This window comes from Apteryx mantelli, chromosome 1 (genome assembly GCF_036417845.1).
Source record: "Apteryx mantelli isolate bAptMan1 chromosome 1, bAptMan1.hap1, whole genome shotgun sequence".
NCBI lineage: Eukaryota > Metazoa > Chordata > Aves > Apterygiformes > Apterygidae > Apteryx > Apteryx mantelli.
In genome coordinates, this window is record NC_089978.1 from 142,455,473 (window position 1) to 142,467,081 (window position 11,609).

General features: G+C 35.7%; 1 long non-coding RNA gene across 2 annotated transcripts; it reads right to left on the reverse strand.

The window, feature by feature from the left end:
• Positions 1-2,673: 2,673 nt before the first annotated feature.
• On the reverse strand, positions 2,674-10,367 carry LOC106488514 (uncharacterized). Of its 2 annotated transcripts, none has more exons than XR_001293209.1 (6): positions 10,288-10,367; positions 9,635-9,810; positions 9,465-9,514; positions 3,187-3,279; positions 3,032-3,093; positions 2,674-2,925 (listed from the first exon to the last, which is right to left on the reverse strand). It is a non-coding gene; the product is annotated as an uncharacterized lncRNA (long non-coding RNA). The 2 variants fall into 2 exon arrangements; XR_001293208.1 differs by lacking the exon at positions 10,288-10,367 and adding an exon at positions 10,158-10,265.
• Positions 10,368-11,609: the final 1,242 nt, after the last annotated feature.

The window sequence follows — 11,609 nt, forward strand, 5'->3', positions numbered from 1 at the left end:
GTCAAGTTATACTTTTTCTCTGAAATATTCCATTTCGGCTCAACTTTGCTGAGGTAAGTTATAAAAAACCTGTTAGAAAAGGCTGATTGCTTCCTGGATTACAATTTTGCACAAGTAAGCATTTATCTCAAACATACTCCGAACCTGCTAGATATTAGAAAAAATTGCCAAACCAAAACTTTTATTGAAATTTTTCAAACTTACAGCTGTTGTATTATATTCTGCCAGTATTCTGGAGTATAGAGTGAACAATAGCATATCTATATGTTCAGAAGATAATAAAATTCATGCAAGCCAGGAATACCAAGGAAAAAAATGGATTATGACACAGTCAATTTTTGTAGTCAGCTCCACTCTGATGAACTTAATGGCATTAGTGTGTATTTAACCCATAGTAGCGTAGACCAGAAAGTAGCTCACTGCCGATGATGGACATGGACTGGATAATGTAGCGTTATTTAAAAGCAAACAGAGTCATAAAATTGCTGCTATTTTGTCTTTTATACTATCACATACTGTCTCTGTGGATCTGTAGAAAACTAAACCTGAAAAAAAATCTGAACTCATGTTTCCGTAAGGGCACATTATATATTTGTGTTTGTTTCTTTTCCATGTTCAAGTAAATTGATATCTTAACATGAGAGAGAGGGAGAGCCTGCAAAAATAAATGATCTGCTGCATTTTTAATAATAGACCTGTACTAGGAGAAAGGATGCTTCTTAATAATGTGTTAACTAGTGCACTAAGATCCAGCATGAACAAGACAACACTCATTAGAAGTAGACTGGCAGATAGCAAATCCTAAACCCCAGAATCACCCCATCTCAAGGAGGCCTCTAAACTACGAGCATACTTCCCAATGGCTTCCCTATAGCAAAGAGACACATACCTTTCTAATATCTGAATAACCTCATGGCAGTGCTTACTCCTCTCCACTGATGATACAAGCAAGTTCCAAATTAGCTGCCTCAAGCTGGGTAGGATGTACCCAGACCTAGCCTTCTAGCTCAAGTTCATCTTCACCACCTATACATATTCAAACAACAACATGCCTCATCCACACTAGAATTTGAAAACATGCCAGCAAGCATGCCCACATGGATATATATTCTACAAAACAATTCTTTCCTTTCTTCAGCTCCACTTCCTCCGTGCTCATGTGACTGTACACACAGAAGGTGAGGATAAGAAGAAAAAAAGCTCTTTTCTATTTCCTAAGTTGTTGTTTTCCTGGGGATAAGTTAGGAACTTTTGGCTTAATCAGATTTTCATGGAATGCCATATTTGGAGGAAAATAAAGCACTATCATCAGAAACTCACCTTCTCAGGTCATCCAGCTGAGTCACTGTACATCATTAAACACTACTTCAATAAAAATGAGGCATTAGGAAGACAGGACATTGTGCTGTGCCATGCAAGTTTTCCTGGCATGAGAATAGACTTTCCATATTACCCACAAGTGATAAAATCATAGGTAGTCATACGGTTATTTCAAACCACTGTTGATAAAATCTTGACATATCATCACATTTTTCTGCACCAGAACTATGCCATAAAGCCAGACTACAGAAGGTATGCTCATTCATGGGAAAATGTCCATTACTTGTTTCTTTTGACAGGAGATGCTTGCTTGCTGGTTTTGTTTTTTGTTTCTCATTAGAACACTATAGATCTTATATCCTAACATGAATTGCTCAAGTCAAGTGCACTGAAAATTATCTCCCTATATATCACTACAACAAGGTCCTGCTTAGTATGGTAAGAGGATAGGAAAAAGTCTAAAAACTACTGCTACCTTGAAACAGTTAATGCAGCCAAGGATTTTTCTGTGCTTACTCTGTAAGAGTATGGAACATAACACAATTTTGTAGTGTCCTATACTCAACTAGTCCTTGCAATCTTGATGAATCCTGGAGAAAGCTGAACTGATTTTGCAATGTTGCTATTAAAGCATGAAAAGGCTGACTGAATACTGTGCTGAGACACCTCCCAAATTTTGGCAATATTCCTGATTCATGTTTAGGAGTCATGTCCACAAGCATGATCCACTTGAGCAATGTAAGCGTAAAGTTGATGTTTATGGTTCTGCTTGTTAATTATGACAGTCCAAGGTATTAAGTCCACCTTTTCGAGTTCTACCAAGATCTCAAGATCAACGGAATGTTGAAATTTAATGCTTCCATTCAGTGCCCTTTTGTGTGATGAACCGGAGGAAGGGACATTTCACTGAAATATACACTCTCCAGACACTGTGTTTCCCTAAGAGTCTATAGTCCATTATAGTCTGTTATTTTCCAGTATACTCAAACTGGAAATTTCAGTCTTTCCCACTTGCTTTGCACCAGACTGAAACGATCATTTCTGGGGGTGAACAAAGAAAGTCAAGAGAAAAGGGACGCTTGCCAGCTTGTTCATTCCATGACTTCCTTCCTGGCCATGCAGTCTGTGGTGACTGTAAGAATACATCCGCTTGTAAGTTTTAAAGTGTTTCTAGAACAGTAAGTTCAAGGTTTCTGAAAGTATACTGAGTTTATACACCCTAAGAATCTCTAATTGTGGGTCGTTAACAACTGGAAGCCCACAAACACCCAAGCCAAAGCTTTTCAGAGTTCTCTACTATAAACTGATTACAAAGAAAAAATACACATAGGCTAGTTAAGCTATAGCAAAGAAAATAATTTATTAAAATGCATCTACATAAACACTCAATCTGCAGGTTAAAATTTCAACCATCTAAAGCATCTCTTTCATCAAATAGCTCTCAGAAAGACTACGGATTTGGTTCACAGATTGGTTACACTGATCAACTGTTGACACGTTCTTTCCCAAGCAACATATGGCTATGATCAGCTCTTCCTCCTTAATTCTTTGATTGATTTGATAACTGTGCTGGTATTATTTTTCATGCAGTGCATAGTGGGTAATCTGAAAAAAAATGTAGTTATAACTTAGCAGCATGGAACTAGCACAGGTACACATTCCCATAAAATGTTACATTAAAGAAGTGACTGACAGAAGATGCTCTACTCACTCAGACAAGTTCAAGCCCATTTTGTTTCTGGAGCTCAATGTGCCATGGGAATAAATCATCATCTGAATAGAGGAGAAGAGAAGACAATATGACTGTGGACCACCTGTTGTCTTTAATATCTATTAGCTGTCTTACAGTATGATCAAATACTTTACCTTGAAATATCTATGATCTTAAGGTAAGCCTTGAACAGGGCACAGGTGCCTCCTTGGCAATTTTCTGCTCAAATAATTTCCCATTCATTAACTCTGTAAAAACAGTACATTGCACTATGTTGCATTATTACGGATCTTATACAGTGTTTGATTCTCCCACACGGTACTAGTGAACTGTTAGGAAAACTGCCTTCAGATGATTAGACTATGAAGTAGCAGGTGTTTTGTTTATCATGGTGTGTCAGTATCAAATATTGTATAATCCTGTTGACTCATGTCAATACTGACTAGCTGGCCAGTGAAAAGATTGTTATTGGGAAACAGGCTTGCCATTAATCAGCTGTGCAGTTACTAGTTACTCAAGTTACTATTTATTGAAGTTATTAGTTATTCAAGACACTAAGAGCTATAGTCTAGCATGTTAAAACCCCTATTGCCAGTAATATTCAGAGAGATCAGATGGCTCAAGAAACAGAACCATGACCTCCAGAAAATGAAGGAAAACACAGAGGCTATGTCTATATGCATGACAGCTGACATAAGTGCAATCCACAGGTCCCTTGACAAAATGCAAAACACATTGCAAAACATTTCCATAGGGGTATGCCAATGTAGCAGTGGCAATGAAGTGTATTTAGCACTGATGTTCATGCCATGCAAGTCAACCAGAGGAAATAGACTGCACTCCACTAATAATTTGATTACGTCATTGAGGACACAGATGGATGAGGACACAATGTACAGTTTATCCCTTCTCTGGAGACTTGAAGTGTGAATGAGATCACTGATTATCCAGACTAGAGATACTGAGGCAGAAGCGCAGTGTAAACATCTGCAGACTGGAAGGGTCTAGGCTACATATTTCTATGTCTGAAACTGGGGTCCGTTACCCGAAATGGACTTCTTATTTGGTAGGCAAATTAGGCTGGCTGCCAGGTGACCAGGTGCATGTTCTTAAGCAGCAAGGTTTTACAAAGTGTTTTTCTATGTTTTGACCTTTTGTGTTCTGAAATATTTCAAAGACTGCTAATTCTTCAATAAAAAACTTGGCTTATATACAGATATTTCATTCTGTATGATAGTGTTCACTAATGATACTGTTCACTATCATTATTCCTGTTTTAAGGATAGGGAAAAGGAAGCATAGAGAGAAATGACTTGATGTTGTTTCCCCAAAAGCCGGAAACAATGCCAAGAACAGAACCAGGTCATCTGCCCTGCTGACCAGGCCTCACTGCCTCCCAGATGGGGAAACTGAAAGGGAACAGAAGAAAAAGACAACCTTACTGAAGTAACAAAGTTGAACTGCTAACTCGAGGTTTAGGAACAGCACAAACCTACCAGAGTCAAAGGAAATTATTTTATGCCTCAATTTCTTGTTATTCAAAGATGTAAAACCAAACCATCTACATATGAGAAAAGCTTGATTTCACTGCTATACAGCTAGACTGTCACTTTATGTGACAAAGTAGTTTGACATATTATAGTAGTTTCACTGAGGTATGGGTTTCTTGGTTGTATGGAAGAAGTACCACTTTTATTTGTGTTTGTGTGCATGACTTAGGAATGAAGTGTCCTTCTGTAACACCTCTTAAGGGACTGATGGAGAGGAGAAGAATTCTACCTAACAGTTAGGCAACACTGGATCCCAAATACTACACATAAATGAAAAAACATGGTGACTGACTACTAGCTTTGGAAAGTATTGCCAAAGTATCTGAGATGGCCTGAAATGAAGTGGAATGAAAAGGTGGGGAGAGAGCAATATGACCTGAGATGCAGAAGAGGCTTGAGAAAGGAGGAGAGCACTGTTCAAGGAGCAATGAAAGGCAGAAATACCCTGACAAGCCCAGGCATCTTCAAAATTTGTCATCTGGTCTTGTTTTGCTCCACACACATAAGGCTCAGAATAGCAACACAGTCTAAATTCAACTCAAGAATGCTCAGCTTCTTTCTGCAAGACTGTGTCTTGCCTGTACAGTTTTAAATGTTTTGATATTTTTGGTAACTAACTATAATTAGCAATTGCAGAATTCACTGAAATTTAGGCAGCAAGAAGAAGTTACAAAATAACTATAAACAACTTCCTTTGTGCACTGTTCCCCCACAACTCCCTAGAAGGAAATAGTCAAAACAAAGGAGAGGTGGTACAGAAAACAGAACGATGGAAACACCCAGTTCTTATAGACTTTCTATTTGAGATACACATGTTCAACTCAGTGCAGAATACAAATAAGACAGTAACTGTACTGCCTACCACCTAGAACAGCACACCAATAGGCACATGCTATTGAGAAGCAGAATTGTTCTTTTTTTCCATTTATATTATCCATCACATAAATGTTGTTTTACAGAGCTGGTAGCCAAATACAAGTAGGCAAAATGGCATAACCCACTTTTTAAGCATGCCCATTCTATTTTAGAAATGCTTAGAGCAGCAAGCCCCATAGTTCACTTGAATTTATCATTTGGTCCATCACATGATCTACATGAGACTTTCGTTATCCTAGCCCTTGGACACAACAGTGCAGGAAGTTCCATATTCCACCGAAGGAGGATGAAACATTTTAGTAGCTGTTCTTTCCCCTTTTTTTTTTCCTCCCTTCTTGTAGTAGCAGCTCTTTGCAACTCATGAAGTTGAAATGTTAGAGTAAATGTTGATTGTAATGCACAGAAAATGACAAGGTAGAATACATCTTTCTTCCATTTGATTTTACCTATGGATGTGAATGTGTGCATGCATTCATCCACAGACAATCAAGTGCGCAGAATTTCAGTTCAGCCAGCATTTCAACCAGCACCTTTTCAGTGTTTGCACTCCTTGGGACATCTACCATTTAAGTAACTGAGTGCTGTGATTACACTAAGAAATTAAGGAACAAGGATCTGCCAGCAGGGACTCAACTTCAGTATTCACCCCTTAGAGTGATTTTCTTTTAAATATTATGCCCTTTCTTTTTGGTCTCAGTTTAATCCTTTAGAGTATAAAGGGAGTCTCTCTTTTCTGGTAAGAACCTAAGTTTTCCTAAACTTTGCCTTCTAGTAAATTGCTTTACTTCTTGTACCACAAAATATACTTTACTGGAAATCTAAATGACATTATATGAGATGTGGAATCAGCCCTGTCTTTTTTTCATTAGTTTAGCTGTCTAAATATTGAGAAAATGAAAATTGGAAGGTTTTTCTAATAGTCTGCCAAAAAAAAAAAAAGAAAATTTTGAGATAAATTTCCTTATCAAAAGAAAGTCTCCTGAGAAGTATTATTAACTTATTTCAGAAAATATACATCTTAACACCTGCAGTGTTACAGGCATTTTTTTATTGCTTATGTATTTTATTATTGATTTCCTTCAGGGTAAATACAAAGAAATACACAACTTTATTTTGCATTCTATTTTGATTTTAAAAAATGAAAATTTAATTTACGTACACTCAAGGAAAGATGAAGCTATTGACAATACACAATACGTGTATATAAGACATGAGGAAAAATAGAATAAAAACTTGTCACAACCCTTTTATTTTTCAGCAAGCAGTAATACTTGTAAAAATATTTGAAAGTTTATTAAATTGTAAGAAAAGCTAACAGAGACTATTACATAAAAATACCAATAATAAAGTTGACTGAGCCCTTAAAAATGACAGGGTTCAATTTTTTAAAAATACCATACTAATTAAGGCTAACGAGAGTTGTGAGTTTCCCCTTTTGAACTCAAAAATACATATTGTCTCTGAAGTAGTAAATACTTTGTCAGTTATATCGTGCTACATTCATTTGTATGTAATCACATAATTTCATCACAAAATATTCCACAGGAGTGCCTTCTGAGGTCAGATGTTACTCAAGGTGGGTAAATGTAAATTATCTGCTCCTCTGGGGGTGGGAGGGAAGCCTTTGGATTGTTAATATCAGTCTGTATAAGAGATTTTATTTTTAATTTCAACCTAAATACCTAGATGCAATTCGGTATTACCTTTCTGTTGTGTTTTATCATGAAATTACAAATGTAAATCAACACTCTTATGTTTAAAGGACTTACTGGACAAACAGTTCAGCTGTTGTGCCAGAAACTGATACAATGCCTTGGCTGTGGCTGCATTTTAGAGAGATCAATTTATAAAATAAAACAACCAAATGTAACATAATTTTAGAAAATTCTTAGATGAAAGTAAGATTCTCCTAAATACTGATCTCACAACTATGAAATTTTAAATCAAAATGTTAATGGCAATGAATATGCTTTCACAATTTGAAAAATATCCAGGAAAAAGATCTAAGCCTCCATTTAATTTTTATCAGGCACTTCAAAATTTCATAATTTATATTTCTAATCACATTACCACCTATTATATATCGTAAAAAACTCTACTTGCATATTCATGTTTATTTGTACACAAACCATTATTTCATTACCTCATTGCATTACAATGATATTTTTACCTATATACTTAAAAATGAATATGCATTTAAAAAAATATCTCCTAACTTAATTTTTCAAATGCATACTTGGCCTATTATCTCTTTTACTATTTATAAGCATTACAAAAACATGCACATTAAAGAAAAACATACTCCTTCTGCTCACTAATCAATGTTTCACAAAAATCTACACCTCAGGATATTTCTGAATGGCCAATACTTCAGTAAAATGGGCTTTTTTCCTACCTGCCTTTTCTATTGCGGAAATCTCAAAATAAAGGAATAAACAAAGCTTGAGTCTGCTGCTTGCAATATAAAAGCTGATTACTGGGAAGAACTCAAAGAAAAGGAATTTATTCAGACTGAGAGCATTAAAAGCAATTCAAACTTTCTGCATTACATCATTGGAAGAAGTATGTAATTTGTTCCAATTGATGTCATTTGCTCACATAAAGCCATTATTTTACAAAGCACCTTAACATATTTGCACTTTCTTTCCTCCTCAACACTCTGATCAGACTTACTTGCACCTGACACATCAAATGCACAGGAAAGACAACACAAAAAATCAGGTCTGACAAATATATTTTTGTCCAAATCAAATTAATACATAAAATGCCGCAACATATATATTTTTAAGTATCCCTTTGTAACTGAAAATGTGAAAAGAATTGTCCACATTCTGTTCATGACCTTGGATAACTTAGATCTGTTCTTGTGGGATTTGCAACTCTTTTCCTGAATGGATTCAAGGTGAGGTAATGCCATTCAAAAGGGGCTGAGCAGTGAAATTTTACATGTAGAACTCAAATATCCTGGCCCCAGTTCTAACCTCTGTAATTATATTTAACTGGGTCAATGGAATTTCTTAACTTCCACTACTTGCTTCTTTGCTTCTAGATTTAAAAAGTGCCAGGTTCATATGGATACTTTATTAATAGGCAATATTTCAAATTAATACTAGAAAAACACTCAATTGCAAGAAATACAGATGTGTGCAATGGACACATGGTGAATTATAATTTTGCTGCTCATCTACAGTGTGGCTGGTACACTGCAGTGTGATATCCACTGTGCTTTCCTTAGTGTATTAGGGAAAGGGTACGCCCTTCTTGTTTCACCATGTTGGTAAGATAGCCACCCAACTGCAAGTACTGTTTTTAATTACCAAATGATATTCCCCTTTAAAAATGCTTTAAGTAAAAGAATCTGTATGAAACAACATCAGATAATAACTTGTTTAAAAAGGACCCTGGGGTCAATTAAAATCAAGCAACTTCACTGCATGCCTTTAGAACTGAATGAAGTTGTGAAAAAATATATTCTGTATCACTTGATCTGTCAAAAAGAACATTTGGCATTAGAAAATCTCTAGAATAATAGTGGCACAGTCAATGCAAGTGGTAACATAATATATGCTCATCTTGTGCATGTATCAAATAAAACAGAGGGGTTTGGTTATCTGTTTCAAGCTATTTACTTCACAAATACATCTTGCTAAGCTTCTAAAACCTCAAAACATTGAACTCTGAATAAGCAAAATTCAACAGAATGCGATTTGGATCCATATTAGGCAAGATATCTATAAACATTTTATACAGATATACAGATATAGAGACACATAGGTAGAGAGATATGTGTAAGTTTCCCACTCATGTTTTCTTTGCACAAAGCAAGACAGAAAATCAGCAGCTAACAAGTAGAAGACTATACAATGCAGACTTTCAAGGTTTAAAACAATTTATGAGCCTTCAGTTTATCTTTGGCAGAGTTCTTCTAATTTTAAATGCATACATGTCGTTTCTAAAAAAAGGACAAATTCAGAAAGAACAGAGAACTAATAAAATTTCTCCCTTACCTTTTTCATCCTTGGTGAGTCATTTACATTTTTCGTCTGTGCTTAAAATCCTGTTTAAAAACAATTTTTTAAACTTAACTTTGGAATGGCATGCCTGCCAACGCTATAAATCACAAATGTAGCACAAATAACTGCCTTTGTACACAGACACCATGAAAAAAGGCACTTACTTATGGTTACAATCCTGTGTCGTCTTTAATAAGAATAGAAGTTTGTAGTAGAGGACAGCACAAAGCATGTAGAACAGGGATAGTACTGCATATTCTCTCTAAAGTGCAGATGGTACTCAGGCAGATTTAAGATAAAGATGAAAATTAAACCTCATTCACTCCTCCTCGTTCCTCTTCTGGGAACACACATGTACAAAAAGACAACAACCAAAGAAAAAGAAGCAATAAAACCCCAAACATACTCACAGCATACAAGTTATCTGCAGTTACTCACACTGGGTGATCAAATGCTAATTATCTAAAATATGTGCAGAGAAAAGCAACTTAAAGACATTATTATTTTTCTCTGAACTGGGCATGAGTTGACAGTCCCAACTAAAATTAATACTTCTACAGTTTCCTCTGCTATAATGATTTTTTTCAAGAGGACATCAGAATTAATAATTCTGCACGTTATATGACTAGAGAAATGTCAAAGTTTTATATATAAAAAAAGAGTAGTGTAAACATATTTAGAAACAACCTTTTCTTAAAACTTCCACCAGAAATCGGTGTTTACAAAAGTACAGTAGAATTTTTTGCAGTCCAAGGTTATATATCACAAGTCAGCATGCCTGGGACATTCCCCCTTTCCAATTAAAACCTTAACTTACCTTGCATAGTCAAAAACAGCTAGTGAAACTAAGCTGCTAGAAATCTGAGTTCTTTTGTCCACTAGCTTTTATTTTATGTGCCTATTTTTCCATTCTGCTGCCATCTGCTGGCAGCTAATTTATTCTACAAAACATGAGACAGCATTTGATCCTCTCCTGTTGTATCGCTTAACGCTGTTACAGTATGAACCTTATTTTCCATGTTCCTTGGCCAACCAATCCGGTACTGTTATACTTCCAGGTCAAAAATTCTGAACATCATCCGACTGTATTTAGAGGTCAACATGACTTTTCGTGGCTCCAAAAGAGCATGCCTCTAAAATGCCGTGCATAAAAAGGCAGCATTTAATATTTGTATCTTTTAACATACTACAATTTTTGTTTCAGGTCATCGAGACTTTAAAAATATTTTAAGCACCAGTAAACTTTCTGAATCTTGTATTTGTTATTGTCAAAAGTACAATATTGCATCCTGAAGTTTATATGCAACCACTTCCTCTTGAGGTTTTTGTGCATTTTCTGATAAAATTCACAAGAGCAGTAAAATATGATCACGTGACCTAAAAGCATAATAAATAAAATGGAATGCAATATAATTGCACAAAAGGAAGCTTAAGAAGTGGTGCAACATGCAAGACTATGCTAACTAGCTTTTAATTAACATTCTACTTTAAGAAAGTAATGACAAAAAATTTTATGTCTCTTACAGTCTACTAAATTATAAAATATTATGCTTTTAGCATGAGCAATGCCAAAAAAGTGGATATTGGTTTTATGTAGGCAAAATACTTTGAAATAGCACTTTTTTTTTTTTAAGAAAAGAAGCACTTCCCAATGAGAAAAAAGAAAAGCAATCTTACACTGAAAACTTATGGCCATTAGCCCCTGGGTTATAGCTCACTAGTGATAGGAGATGGCCCTATTGCTTTACAGAAGTTACAGAAAGACAGGGATAAACACAGAAAAACACAAACAACAATTATTTTCAGGCTTCATGAAGACGACTTTTGTTCTCTCACCTTACCTGTGGAGGAACATCTCAAATCTTACTATAGAAGTGAGACATTCTTTTTAATAACCACTAGCTAAAAGTTCAATGTATCCTAAGGATTACACAGAAGTTGTTCTTCAAGGAGCTTGCATGTATTTATCTGGGTTGGGTTTTGCTTTTTCATCGTCAGGCCTGTCCTGCAGCAACAAGATCTAAACTCCGCAGACATCAAGTTCGTTCTTTCTCTTCTCAAACTACAGATGCACATAAATGAACTGCCATGCTTAATAATGCGAAAATACTCTTGCAGTTTCAAGGCACCAAACTAGCC